Raw genomic sequence first — 16,067 nt, forward strand, 5'->3', positions numbered from 1 at the left:
AGCTCCTTGTCCCAAAATGCTTCTCTGGCACAAAAAGATACACCAAACAAGTCCCCGACATTACCATTATAGTTAGTACCTCATCAACGATCAAGAAACGAACCGCATAAACCACACCATCCCTAACAAGAGAACCCAGCAGCGTAACAACACCACACTCTTTTCTCCAGATCAACAAAGACATTATCTTACTTCCAAAATAGAACCATCTCAAACACCTCAGAATCATAACATCACACCACCCATCTCCTGCCAGAAACCAATTATTCAAACAGATAACGTAGGCATAAGCCCAGAGATCCCAAGGAGTACCACCATAACCAGAAAAAAGGATACCTCCTCTAAGTGTCCAACCAGACCAATTGTCAGCCTCAGAGAAATATCTAGCATCAGAATTAACAGGAGTAGTAAAGCACAACCTAGAAAATACTTGCCTGAAAGATAAACGCAAGCTCGAGACAAAAATGTTCCTGATACCACAATGTAACCAGACCAACCATTTATTATTATAACAGCAAACACAGGAAAAAGAAACCCTGGTAACACCCAGAGGACTAGCAAAGAAACACGACAAAATACTAAACCAATACCCAAATCCAAAGGATTTCATAACAGAATCCAACATTATTCAAAAATAAAAACAAAATGTGGCCTGCAATCCCCTTTACTCCGTTAAGCTCTATGGCTTACTAGGGACCCTCTTCGCGCCTTTATCTCCAGGCTTAGCTGCCACCTTAGCTAGGAACTTCTTACGTGGCGAGACAAACCCTGGTCCTAGTCGCTTCTTTGAGGTTCCTCCAATCCCCCCCTTAGCACCTTTCTTCAATGGAGCCGTTCCTTCATCAACCACATCCGTCTTGCCAGCATTAGCCTCCATACCAACATGATCCCCCCCCTCTGATTCATCAACAACCTGAACTTCCTCCTCCATAACATCAGTGAGCTCCCCATGCTCCCAGTCCTCTAACTCCTCTCCCTCCTCTAAGAGAAGCTCCGAGTCAGAAAGAAGCTCGCCCTCTAACATCATATTAGCATCATCCAAAGCCTGTGTATGCAAAGCCCTCTCATCAAGCTTCTGCACCTCATCATCACCCTCGCTCTGCATCTTCAAAGCCAGAGATCCACCAAGCTCCACTCCCTCTCCTGTCGGCACAAAATCATGCTCAACAGAGCTTGATTCTTCAAACAGAAGCGCCTTACATGCTTTGTTATGGCTACCACTTCCTTGCGCCTCTACCCCTATTGGCGCTTTCTCTCCGGAAGACTTTCCGGCCCCTTTAAAGGCATCGAGCATAAGCTTTGAGGGATCTGGTAGCTGTTGTTCGCCTTCAGCAACAGTAGAAAGATGCTGACTCCGAGGAACCACTCCCTTAGGCTGAGCACCACGAGCCTGCATACCACGTCTATTTTGTCCATATCCCGAGACCCTGCCATTCATTGAGGATCCATCACCATAGCCTCTAGTGAGCTTTCCTTTGTAAGGATGAAACGACCCGTCCTGTTTGGAGCTACCTTGCTTCTCATATGCAATGCCTTTGCCCTTATCACCCCCTCGGTTGTTTTGCGCCCGAGTTTGCTGATGTTCTCTACGTTCACCGCTCTTGTTGCTACCGTGGGCTACCACCGCCTTGTAGCTTGTTGCCTGAGCCCCACCATCCGGGCCTCCCCCAGCTGCGCCCAAAAGCTCCTCCTTGTGTAACCTCGGGCAACGAGAGCATTCATGAGTCAAGCAAAAACATTCAGTGCAAAACCCATAAAGCTTTTCATATCTGAGAGCCACCTTGATTTCCACACCTTCCTCAAACTCAATGTCCATTGAGAACACCAGAGGTTTGAATCCATCTATCTCTACCCGAACCCGCCCCTCCACGATATCAACCGGACCCTGAACCTGGCCAATTGCTTCCCCCACGCTCTGGAAGATCTGAGCTGCCCTGAACTGAAGAGGAATATCCAAGACTCGCACCCAAAACGTGATCTTAGTGGGATAGTTTGGTTCTAAAACCGGCTTCCACCTCCCTAAAGACACCATCCAGAAATCAAAGTGATAAGGCACCATCTTGAGGACCTCCGTGATATCCTCCTCCTGTTCGAAATCGAACGGGAACCTCCCCAGACCAAGATCTGTACCCACCACACGGCCCTCCATGTTCCAAATCCTCGGAAACACAAACAAGAGAACCTTCATATCTTGTTTAGGACGGTTCATACACCTTCCGATGAGGGTTCGTGCATAGCGCGCAATGATCTCCGAGTTATCAAACCGGGGAACCGAGATCCTTAGTCCTGATCGAACAACCTCCGCCTTCTTCTCTCCTGACTTAGTGATCCAATGACTTTGCTGAGACATGTTAACACGAAAAAGAAAGCAAGAGAAACGAACTGATGTAAGTAACTTGAAAAGAAAGAGCTCGAATAAAGGTATGAAACTTGACTGAACAAGAACCACAATATATAGTAAAACCTCGCGCAAACAAAAGTTAATGACCAAATAACATAGAAGATACCAATCACAGATCACAGCCACAATCACCTCATTTGAATTATAGAAAGTACCAAAGATACACCAAGAAAAGCCAAACATAGAAACAAGAACTCCATCATAGCCCCATTGAGAGATCCAAATCCCAGTCCCAATTTCCAAATTTAAAATCATCCCACAGCTCAAACAAATCTTAAACGAAGAAAGTAAATCTCTGTCTATCAATTTCATCATCTCAAAACAGAGAGTCGAAGCAATAAAGGAAAGATACCGCTTTTTATCGTTGACCCGAGACATGACAATCGGAGAAATCCCAAATCCTGCGTTAATCATGTAGAGAAATGAATAATCCTCCTCCTTTCTTCCCAAATCAACCCAAATCCAAATATCCTCCCCGATTTTACCCCCTACGCGACCATCCATTTCCGTTACGGAGACATAGATCACGGCAATCCCTTGATTTGCCAAAGAACCTTGATACCCCATAGAAATACCAATAAGAGGAAAGATCTCCTCATCTCGATCCATTCTGACCCGAGACAACTCAACAACCCATCGAACCTTCATCGCAAAATCAAAATCGCCATTGCCATCGCCTTATTTCCATTAACTTACTTTTTGTTTAATAAGTCTTTTTTTGTTCTATAATTTAAAACTGCAGTCTATTAAGGTTAAAACCTAAGATTTTCTTCTCTTTTTCTATAAATAAAAAACCTATTTTTTCTTTTCTCTCATCAGACAATTAGAAGCGAATGTGTGCAGAGAACTCTCGGAATCTGTAAACCTTAGCCATCTCTCTCTCTCTCTCTCTCTCTCTCTCTCTCTCTCTCTCTCTCTCTCTCTCTCTCTCTCTCTCTCTCTCTCTCTCTCTCTCTCTCTCTCTCTCTCTCTCTCTCTCTCTCTCTCTCTCTCCTCCATGGTGCTATCCCTCCTCATCGAATCCAAGCCGACAGCTGTCCCGAGTGGTGGTGGTATTTGGTTTCTGTAGTTCGCAGTTACTGATATGTTGTTCTAGTGTTCCAGATCTATTCTAAGGTGAGGTGTTTCAAATCATATTTTTCTCATGTTCTTGTATCATGTTAAATGAGGAATTAGGATTGATTAGCATCGATTGCTATCTAGTTGTTAGATCATAACAGAAGCTATGATGTTAGATGTATAGATCATGTTGTATAAGAACACCCATATTGTTAAAAGAACCCTAATAGACTGCTCTTTGTTGATTGATATGCTTAAATTACCCTAGAGAAACTCTCTTCAATATGAGATCAATTGCAATACTTAGGGATCAAATCCATAAGGAATCAATGATTGCACAATAGACTTTGATTTTCTAGTTAAACTTAGACAGTAATGGTGAAATGCAATAAACATAAATAAGAAATAATTAGGTTGTAAGTTCTCAGAATAAAAGGTGCTAGACTCAGGGAAACTTGCAGGTAAATCGAAATGGCAGACAAGACAAACTATCAGGGGTTTAATTAAGAACCGTTCTTGAACACAAACTCAAATCAATAATTAATCAACTCTCGTGGCAGAGAATATCAAATGTCTAAATCATAGAATCCGAACTTTCGTTGCGGATTCAATTATTTCAGACAAGCAATAGACTCAGGTTTAGTTAGTTCATTAAATCCTTAAACCAACTGTCGCTGTGAATAAAAATTTAGCTCATCTAAGTCGATTACACTCTCGTGTCTCACAATTATACTAAGGTCTAAGGTGATTAATCTATAAGCTAGCATTAATAAGAACTTAGATGACGAACTAATGGATAACTCTAACAATCCTATCAAGCCTAACAATTCATTCAACAACCTGTGAAGAACCCTAAATCTAACAAAAAAAACTACTCAGACATAATCACGGAAACCATAATCATAGACTGAATATAATGCACAGATAATAAATAAAAGGAGTTACATATCAACTCTGAAGGAGTTCTAATCTATCTCGCCAAATCTAAAATCAAGCTTTTTTTTTTTTTTTTTTTTTTTTTTTTTGACGACAAACGGCCATTCTATTACTCAAGCTTGAGGTGGTCTGGGTAACCAGACCGGAATAGAACAACCAATGAAAAGTAACTCCCTATGAACGCTCCTAGCAGTCTTAGCTAAAAAATCAGGAAAATGATTGCGTAGCCGTGGTACATGAGTGATCTTGAAGTCCGGAAAACAAATCTGCAGCGTCTCTATCTTCTCCAGCTCTGTCGCAAATCTTGGCCACTTCTGGGGTTCATTTATCATTGCGATCAACTCTTTGCAGTCCGTTCCAAAGCTCTGGCACGGCGAGTGTTGAAGCATGTTCTCCATCGCCCATCGCAGCGCTTCTACCTCCGAATGCAACGCTGATTCACATCGAGTAAAGTTTCGTGTTCCCAAAAGTTGTATGTCCTCCCTACTATCCAACCAGACCCATCCACATCCACTAAAGCGATCAGAAGCTGTCCAAGATCCATCTAACAAGCAGATATTACCCAAGCTTAAGACTTGGTTTACATCATTGTTGCTAGCCTGGACTTGTTGCGGTATCATCTCATTTGCGTTGAACCAGGCTTGGCATTCACTCTCTGCGTATCGAACGAGTTCCAAAGGATCTCTATCTATACCCCTGAAAAGCTTATCATTGCGAGCCTTCCAAATATACCATATTATCCAGGGATAAGGATCCCTGTCTTGGTCTGGCACAATGATATTATTTTTCCTCCAGAAAAGATAGTCCTTGTTTGTGTAGACGCTCGCCACTGGGAATATACCAGGACTTGTAGGAGTTACCGATAAAGACCATACTTTCAAGGCTGGAGGGCATTCAAATATTGCATGAGTTACAGATTCCTCTATTTCCCCACACCTTGGGCAATAATTATCGCACCTCATATTACGCCTTACTAGATTCCTTGTTACTGCTACCTGACCTGTGATCAATTGCCATATAAGATGGCACATCTTCCTTGGCGCTTTCAACTTCCAAGCAAAGGCTTGAAGTTTAGTGATACTTGGCTCTAATATTTCCTTTTCCTCTTCTTGCTGCAATAGGTTCTGAGCAACCCAGTATCCAGACTTGACTGTGTATTGGCCATTTCTCGTGTAGTTCCAACAAAAGGTATCTCGACGGTGAGTAGAGCTTATAGCCATACTACAGATGAGAGGTATATCATCAGGATGGACATAATCATCTAGCAATCCTACATCCCACTCCTTTGATTCCTGATTAATGATGTCACTGACTCTCATGTTTAGGTTCATCACAGGGGCTATAGGTTTAGCCGGTCTAGCAGGTGTCGTTGGAATCCACGGATCCTCCCACACCCTGACGTCATAACCAGAGTGAATCTTCTGTCTGATCCCTAGCAGTAAAAGCTTCCTCGCTGCGGAGATGCTTGTCCACACATATGATGGGCTGCTAGTAGAGGTCGCCCTCAATGGCGAGGTCATCCTATAATATCGCCCCCTTAATACTCGGGCAACCAGTGAATCAGGGTATTGGACCAGTCTCCATAATTGTTTTGCCAATAGTGCTAAATTGAACTCATGAATTAGCCGGAAGCCAATACCGCCCTCCTCTTTGGGTAAACAAACCTTGGCCCATTTTGCCCAGTGTATTCCTCTCTTCGGAGGATTCGAGCTCCACCAAAATTGTGCAATGGCACTAGCGAGATTTTCACAGATCTCCAATGGAAGCAGAAACGTCGACATAACGTATGTCGGAAGAGCTAATAAAATGGATTTGATCATTACTTCCTTTCCTCCTTTCGAGAGCCATCGACCAGTCCATCCATTGACTCTGTGCATCAGATTTTCCTTTAGAAATGCAAAAAGTTTACATTTAGAGCCACTAATATCCTCTGGGATCCCCAAATACTTTCCCATCCCTCCATCATTGTGAATTCCAAGTGTATCTTTAACCTCTTGCCGGGTGGCTGCATTAATCCTCTTACCAAAGAGTAAGGAAGACTTTTCAAAGTTTATACATTGGCCAGATGCTTTGCCATATTTCCTGACTACTTTCATCACTTCTTCACATTCACGGGGCTCCGCCTTACAGAAGAAAAGGCTATCATCAGCAAAGAGAAGGTGGGATACCGAAGGACATGCGCGTGTGATACGCATCCCCGTTATCTTCCCTTGGTTCTCTGCATGATTGAGAAGGCTAACGAGCGCTTCCGTGCACAGAATAAAAATGAAAGGAGACAAAGGATCTCCTTGACGCAGACCTCTACCTGGAATAATATTTCCTCTTGGCTGCCCATTCATGAGAACTTTGTATTTGACCGACGTAATGCACCTCATAATCCAGGTGATCCATGTCTCAGAGAATCCCATCTTACGCATCACCAGATTCGATAAACGACCATTCCATCCTATCATATGCCTTACTCATATCTGTCTTGATGGCCATCCTCTTATTACGTCCACTCGGTTTTGTTCGTAGAGCATGGAACATCTCTTGAGCAATCATGATATTATCTGATATCTGTCTTCCAGCAACAAAGGCTGACTGGGTTTCTGATATCAAACCTGGCAAAAATTTCTTTAGTCTCTGGTATAAGACCTTCAAGACGATCTTGTAGCTAACATTACACAAGCTTATGGGTCGGAACTTAGCCATATCATTAGGCTTAGTTGTTTTCGGGATAAGGCATATGTTTGTATCATTCAAACCATTGGCTACATGTCCTTCAAACAGGAATTTATTCACCATAAGAGTTAAATCCTGTTTGACTATATCCCAAAACTGTTGGTAAAAAAGCGCAGTCATCCCATCTGGTCCCGGTGCCTTATCTGGATGCATAGCAAAGAGAGCTAATTTAACCTCCCATTCTGAAACAGGAGCAGTGAGACTGTCATTCATTGTTCCTGTGATCGTCGTAGGAACCTCAGATAACGCCTCTTCAATATCCTCTGGTGTAGATGACTCAAAGATTTGTCGAAAATAACTAGTAGCAATGGCTACCAGTCCTTCCTCATCCTCAACTACATTACCATTAACATCCAGAAGCTGCGTGATTTTGTTCCTTGCTCTCCTTTGCTTCGTTAAGGCATGGAAAAATTTGGTATTTTGATCTCCCTCTCTCAGCCAGAACACTCTACTCTTTTGTTTCCAGAACATTTCTTCTGCCTTAAGAGCATCAGATAGTTCCTTCAACGCTGCTGCAATTTCCTCCGTCGTCGCATTGTCATCTGCATATAAACCCTCAACTTTCTCCTTTAACTCCTCCACTAGCTTTGCCGAATTGATGTTGTGTTGTTTCCTCCACTCACTCAAAGCTTTTCGACAACTCGAGATATGTTTCATTATAGTAGCATTGGGTGGTAAATCAGGAGATTTCCATCCCTCAAGAATGACTTGCCTCAGTTCCTCATTGTCTAGCCATCTCCTATCAAATTTGAATTTCTTTGATCTTCTCGTTGGCTTTGTCAGTATGTCTGCAAGAATCGGACGATGATCTGAGCCCCATAATCTCAAGTACTTGACATTTGAGTGTGGGAACTTCTCATGCCAATCAGCATTGCCTACTGCTCTGTCTAGACGACACCGAACAGTTACACGTCCAGCTCTCTTCCCTACCCATGAAAGCATGTCCCCCGTAAAAGAAAACTCTAACATCCCGCAGTCTGTAAGCATTTGCTTGAAGGATAGGAACGAACTATCTGAACGCTGTCGCCCGCCTTCCTTCTCATTGTGCCCCGTAATTTCATTGAAATCTCCAATCATGAACCAAGGTCCAGTTCTAGTTGTTGAGAAACGCGTAAGACGTTCCCAAACTTGATCTCTTCGTTCCAAAACAGGGTCACCATAAACAAACGTCATAAAAACTCTTATTCCATCAATGACTGCCTCAATGTCAATCATTCTGTTATTCGAAAATAAAACATTAACTTGAAATTCATCCATAAAAAATAAAGCTAAACCTCCGCTGAGACCAAGTGGCTCAACAGTAAATAAATGATCAAATCCTAAATTGGCCTGAATGTTCTGCAACAGCGGCCTTTTATTCTTCGTCTCAGAAAGAAACACAAATCCTGGGCGATGCTTCTGACACATCTCCGTAAGGCGTCGAACTGTGAGGTCGTTTCCAATCCCCCGACAGTTCCAACTGAGCGTCCTCATCTATAATCCTGTGATGAGTTTTTGGAACCCATCAACCCATCACCTTTGGACGCACTACCTCTCTGTTTCTTCGAACTCTGACTATGTTTCCGTGACCTAGTCGAGTCTCTAGCCGTATGAGCTCCTTGAAACGAAGAGGAAGGCTTCCGAGGAGATCCCCGACGGAGAATCTCAAACTTCTTGTTGTGAAGGCCCAAAGGGACATTCACCTTAGTACCTTGTCGACTGTTCTTCAACACGGTAGTAACAGTCCGTGAGGTCACATGCCCCGACGTTGCCTTGCTCACAACCTGGAGCGCCTCTCTCTCCTCCATATCTTTGAGATCTATACCAAGTAAGTCCTCATCCATCCCTTCACATTCCATCATTCCATCATCCTGATTATCCTCAATCTCCATATCATTCAGTGCACCAATAATCTGATTATCCCCAGCAACAGTTACCGGTTCATGGTCACTAAGGTCCGTGAAAGAGAGAGAACGAGTAAGCTCCTTTGCCCGCTTTGTGACATTCTCCTCCATATCGTTATGATCACCAACGTCAATTCGGGACGGCGTTACGATGGTGCTAGCCAATCTCTTAGCGCCTCTAGCGCTGTTGCTCTCTTCTACCCTCGCAGTCTGTTCCACCATCCCATTTAAATCATTGTTACTTATGCCGGAAGATTGCTCATATGGAACAATCTGACGAGAATCAGTTGCTGGTGCCACTGAGGGTTGTGACATTGTAACTAGACGCATATTAGTCTCAGCTTTCTCTCGCCACGTCTGCCGCTTGTTGCGGTCATATGGACCCTTAGAAGCTCTCGAACCTCCATATCGATCACCCCGAGTAGGATCATTGCGACGTCGCATTATCCTATCTGAATGTGTAGCATGTAGATCAGCAGGATGATATGTCCTCTGAGCGTATTTCCTATCGTCCTCATAATATCTCGAAGATGCAGCTTGTCTGGCCGAAGACTCCAGTCGTGAAGCATAGGGCTGGCGTTCATGTAACTTTAGCCCCTGCTCTCTGTGGAAGGTATGACGCTGTGCTAACTCCTGTGGAGCTTGCATTCTCGTAAAGATACCAGGACGCTCTGGTTGAGGCTGAAGGCGCGATCGCATATCCACAGAAGGACAATGATCCTTCTCATGCGTAAGCATACCACATGTAGAGCAGTGTTTAAATAACTTCTCATATTTTATCTCGATAGTGACTTCATCTCCATCTTTCGACTCCACTTTCCTTGAAAATTTTAGTGGTTTTCGAGAATCCACATCAACGAGCATACGGCCCTCCGCTACTTCCAAAGTAGCAACATGAACATGGCCTAATCGTGCACCAATGTTTCTGAGATTTATGTCCGTCCAGAGATGCAAAGGAATGCCAATCACTTGGACCATAAAAGGAACAATCCACGGGTAATCATCATGAACAATGGGTTCCCATCTTACCAGCACGAACATACAAAAGTTGAAATGGAAAGGACCCTGTCGAAGAACAGAGTTGAGATCCTCTTCCGACGTAAAATTAAGCAGGAACTTCCCGTTGCCCAAATCATTGGCCGTAATGCGATCTTCCATACCCCATTGTGATGACATTTTCCGAAGTAACTTCTCGACATTTTGTTTCTTTGGATTCAGGACCTTCCCAATAAGTGACAAACTAAATTCGCTAGCAATCATTGTATCATCCTGATCCATCAGTTTGATCGGTGCGTCGTCATCCTCGTAGAGGATACCCTTGCCTTTCATGGCCGCCTTATGGCTAGATCGCGTTATGTAAGAAGACCCCATACGATGATATGGAGCTTGGTACACAGAGAGCCTGAGGAAACGGTTTGATTCAAATGATCAGATGATCAGATGGGATCAAAAAAATGATCGGGGCGCGCCAGAGGAAACGGTTTGATTCGAGTGATCGTGAAAACGATTTAGATATCGAAAGTGACGATGCAGAGCCCGGCGAGCGCAGGATCCCAGTTCGTATGAAACTAGAGCAGCTACCTTGTGAAAGACGCCACGAAGAAAACCAGCTCCACTACAAATGAAAGCTTCCACAAACGAGAGAGAAGAAGATGATGGCCAATCTAACGTCAAAGAACGTATAGATCAGAGGGAGATCGACACCCAAAGAAGGTCTCGACCTTAAGTCTCGCCGTCGCCTTCAGATCGCCTTGGAGCGGCTAGGGCTTTTCTTATTTTCTAAAATCAAGCTTAACAGTCAACAATGGAATAGAAACATATAATATAGGTTCAAACACGTTTTGAGTCTTTTACAAATAAGGGAGATTTTTGGGCTAAACTGTAATTCTTGGAAGTTGATAAAAACTCATTGGGTACTGATCATCATGGGCGTCGTTCGACGCTGGTAACCTCAAACCGGTGGCATTGGAAAGCTAACTCAAAGCTTCATCTTGTTTTAAAAATATGAGCTCAATCTCACCAAGGGAAGGTCTCCATCCGTTGCTAAACGTCTTACGCAACTGCGCGGTTCTGCACTTCAAATAGCTCTGAAATGCTCCATCATCTCCAAAATGATCCAAAAGTACCTAAACCTGTAAATAAACTAAAACAGACTCGAAGTACATAATAAATACTCTAAATATGGCTTAAAAGTAATAAAATTCGAGGACATATCATTGATGTGTATGATTGACTGACTGTCTGATTTTATTGTTTGATTTGAGTTCTTGATATGAATGTTTGGTGAAAATTAGGCTGACTAGAAAGAATCGAATGTTAGGATAATCGGTAAATTATACCAGAACTGAATAGATGAATGATGCATGATATACCATGGATTTTACTCATTTTTAGCCATGGTATATGAATGTTTTAGGATATAATTATTCTGTTTTGGTGTCGTTTTTGCATATTAACCGTTCAAGAGTGTTTTGGAGGAAAATGATGTTTTGAGTGCATTTTGGAGATAAAATGAGAGGAAGCCCGTAGCTGACTATCGAACCACCATCCAAGGTAAGTAAAAAAGCTAAACATAATAATCTATCTAACACCAGATGATTTTGGTATTTTCAGTGACCCAAAAGGCTATGCAAGAGCAATGGATGGACGACTTCTACAAATATCCAGAGAGGACATTGCAGACATCCTTAAGATGGCTAATGGAGCTGAAAATCTCTTCATGCAAAAACACAACACTCCAGAATACCAGCAGAGAGTTACAGACGAGTTCTATGACACAACTGTTGGAGTAGATGATCGTTTAAAGCCAAAGTATCGACAACATATTCGACCGTCGATCGACATGAGTGTACCATCATCGATCGACAAACATCCAGAGTTTGGAAAAATAGCCTGCAACCGTGATGGAATAAGGAGATTCCATTGGGAACTGAAGGATGAGTATGGAGTCTATAGAGATGAGCATGGACGTGTATAAGGTGTAGATGGACATATCATCCATGTATCCAAGGGTGATATCAGAAATCTTCTGGAAAGAGCCTCAATGGATGAGCACAACTACATATGTCTTCTAAAACATGCAGAGTCATTCACACAAACCAAACTAGCACCTGAGATCTACACCAAGGATGAGATCAGTGAGACACTTTATGGAATCTGTGGAGCTCAGGGAAAGAAAGAAGATGACTTCCAGATGAAGTTTGATGGTGTCTACTGCCCATTGAATGATAGCATTAGTTGGTTGGCTACATGCATGGATGAGATGAGGCAAGATATAGCCAGAATGCAGACGCAGCATGCAGACACAAAAACATCAGCAGCATCGATCGACATCAACACTATAACATCGATCGACGCCCAGTTTGCAGCAATTGAGAATAGTTTATAGTTATTTGAGGAGAACATTGGTATTTCCTACTACCCGATGAGCAAGGACATAGACACCTTGACTACACGTATGGATGCATTGCAGCAGGAGATGGACACGATTCAGCAACAACTTGATTTTTAAGCCGGACAATCTCTATCGATCGACATGAGGACTCAACCATCGATCGACGATCTGCATGCAACTGCAGCAGCAACATCACCATCGATCGACATAAGTATTCATACGTCGATCGACAATGAGCATCACCCACTGAATACAACCAAGTCTGAACCACCTTCCTACACCAAAGCAGAGATTGATCAGTTAGTAGAAGAGATCTACGGAATTCTGGGAGCATCAGAAGACAGACTTGACAGGAGATGTGATGACATATATTTCCCATGGGACATCACCATCAGTTCTTTGACTTCACAGACACAGGAAATGTAGAGGGAGATAGTGGAGATTAAGAGATACATCACGAGTCGTCCAGAGGCATCAACATCGATTGACAGATACATCATAATATCAACCGACAGTTACAGTAGAACATCGATCGACGAAGCCATACCAATAGACCGAGGAGAGCTAGTAACAAAGGTGACATCAGATATGTTTGATACAATAAACCATGGAGAGGAGATCTCAGATGACACATACGCCACAATTGTAAGGCATCAGTTCAAACTTCAATGTCTTGCAGACAGATTGAAGAAGATAGAGAATATAACTGCAACATTGAAGGACAAGTGGCGCAGAGGAGATGAGCCAATGAGAGACATCACTGGTACATGGTTCAACAAGAGCAGAGAATAGATAGAGACTTGCTACCCAACAAGTACACCTGCTTTCCACATTACTAGCCAACACCTCTAAAATGACTATAACAAATAGCTGAGTGGGAGACAACCCACTATTAGGTAATTTTAATTGGTTTTCATTAGTTTAGTACTTATGTTAGTTTTTGAATATTTGCAGGTCAGAAAAAAAGGTTCCAAGTTGACGATTGCCAAGAATATCGACCGACGAGACCTTGCCGATATCGATCGACAGAACATCACCTGCCGTGATGGATAACAACATCTTCACATCGATCGACATCTATTATGGTCTGGTATATCGTTCTTACTTGTTAAATTGAGTCATTTTGCTTTAGTTATCCCCGTAACTCCGACTGAATTTACACTGGGGACAGTGTAGTTTAAGTCTAGGGGGGGGGGGAGGTTTACTGATATTAGTTTATTTCATGAGTCTTACTAAAATGTTTTCAAAAAGAATTTTTTATTGAGTCAAGAAGGGGAAATGAACTTATTGATTTTGTTTGTTGTCTAACCACACCATTCTAGATTTACTAGTTGCAGATATCACTAAAGATACTAAAGTTGTAAGACCCGATCCCGGCTCCAAAGCCCAATCTGATCCGTGGCCTTAACTCCCATCCTATGACTAATTAATTCCGGTTTTAAGTCTTTAGTTTCTAGGTCCAATTCAATTCAATTGAGGTTCAAGACAAATCAACTTAACATGATAATCATAAGGGGAAAATCGATTATATATATATAAAAGGAGATCCATACATCATCCATAAGTTCATACTAATAAGTTTCACACTTAGTCCATCATAAGTTCACAGTTTGCACAATAGGCTATCAATACTTCACACTTATCAACAATGACCCAATCACCACACATCTTCCCATGGCCTGAGTCTTCACGATGCCTTTCCCTTACCACGGTCCAAGTCTGATCCTGAAACCACACGAATCACATCACATACACATCAAGTCGATATCCAAGCATCAGATCTAAGATAGCATGGTTCGGATCCTTAAGAACTAGGTTCTGCCCAAAATTACATACTCAAATAAATTCTTAAAAACTAATTAAAATTCATGACAATTCCTGATAAATCCCAACTAAGAGAATCCCATAATCAGTTTCCAACAAATCAACCCAGAAATGTTAGATCCGATCATGGGCAGTCCGGCCAAAGGCCAAGGACTTCGTTCCTGAACCAGCCAAGGCCTAGGTTCAGCATTCCCTGTCTGATCAACCCAAATACAACACAATATATAGAAGAGAAGGTGATGTAGAAGAGATCGAGAGAATGGATGTAACCGGTTCTTAAATCAGCCATAAGCCTGATCGAATCAACCGCCGGTTGGGGCCGTTTGCTTGCCGTGTACACCACTGACCTTAGGCGTTCTCTCTCCTCGTGCCATCTCCTTCTCCTTGTCTTTATCATTTTCTCTCTGTATGGTATCCATCTCTTCAAGCCTTGTTTCCCACGGTCAAGTCTTCACCGGAACAACCAAGCCTTCACACGGTTCTCCCTCTCAACCGTCGGTCTCTCTCTCTTTCTTTCTTTGGGATTCTCACGAATTTTGGCAGAGGTTTCCCTAACGAATTGTGTATCCAAAATTGACCCCAAGTCCTTGTATTTATAGAGCGAGGGAGTCGGAACCGCCCTTGGGGCAATGGGGTGGGAGTTTTGGCCAAAAAGGTGTCATTCTCTCTCTTGCATCCTTTCGCCATTAACTGCCTAACCGATCCGCAACTGCCTCCAACTGCTCCTGATCCTCTCGGTTCCAAGCCTGTCTCCAAGGCCTGAACCCTTAGACTGATCGTCCAACACCACGGCCACACCATTTAGCCAAGCCACCATAACCGTCTAACCGCCTCGGACATGAACACTCAGCCCAGCTGAGTTGAGCTGGTTGCTAGCTACCTCCACCTGAGTGAGCTAGTACATCCAGATCCACTAGCTGATGTACACTGAATGAGCTACCATCGAGCTTCCCCAAGCTGACTGAGCTCAACCTTTGCCTCGCCCAGCTACCGGAGCACCTGTCCAGCTCTGTTGAGCTTGTCTCTTCCTTGTTCTGGTTAAGTCTCAGCCTCTGATACCCTTAACCACGTCTTTGAGCCATGATAAGCTTGTCTTTAGGTCTGATGACCTGACTGGTGCGTCTCCTCGCACCATGGCTTGTCCCGAACGATCCTACCTCGGATCGGGGACATGACAAAAAATGATCAACCTGTCGACTATGTTACCCTTGCTGAGAATGTTTGAAGGAACCGAAGCTGACCTCCAACCTAACTGAGCTCAACTTTGCTTGTCTTGGGGCTTGGTATACATGGGATCGGATTCTTCAAACAAGTCTGGAAGGTAAAGCCTTGTGTAGATATGTCACCCTCTCTCTATTTCAAAATTTAGATTAGATAGAATAAAAAAAATAAAATTTTCGAGAAACAAAGAAAAAGAAAAAAAAATTATATGTATATATATATATAATAATAATTTTAGGAAAAAAATTCGAACAGCACTTGGTGGCTACAACCAATAAGGCTTGATTCATAAGAATTCTATAGGTAAATGATTCGAACATGACTTGGTGGGTACAACCATTAAGGCTTAATTCACAAAGTATCCTAGGATATATTTCAAAAAGAAGTGAACTGGATTTGGTGGTTAAAACCATTAAAGCTTGATTCATGAAAGCCTCTCCAATCTTGGTCAATGATCATGCAATGGAAACATACTTTTACTGAGAGAGAAACTAGGAGAGAGAGAGGAAATGAACTCCCAGTTACCTGCAGGTTCAGATACTTGTTTGAGCATCCTTGCATCATGTGATCGATACCCCCAATGCTGGGAAAAAAATATCCCGGTACTATTTTTTCCAGCCCCCAG

The sequence above is a fragment of the Brassica napus genome, chromosome A2 (genome assembly GCF_020379485.1).
Source record: "Brassica napus cultivar Da-Ae chromosome A2, Da-Ae, whole genome shotgun sequence".
Taxonomy (NCBI): domain Eukaryota; kingdom Viridiplantae; phylum Streptophyta; class Magnoliopsida; order Brassicales; family Brassicaceae; genus Brassica; species Brassica napus.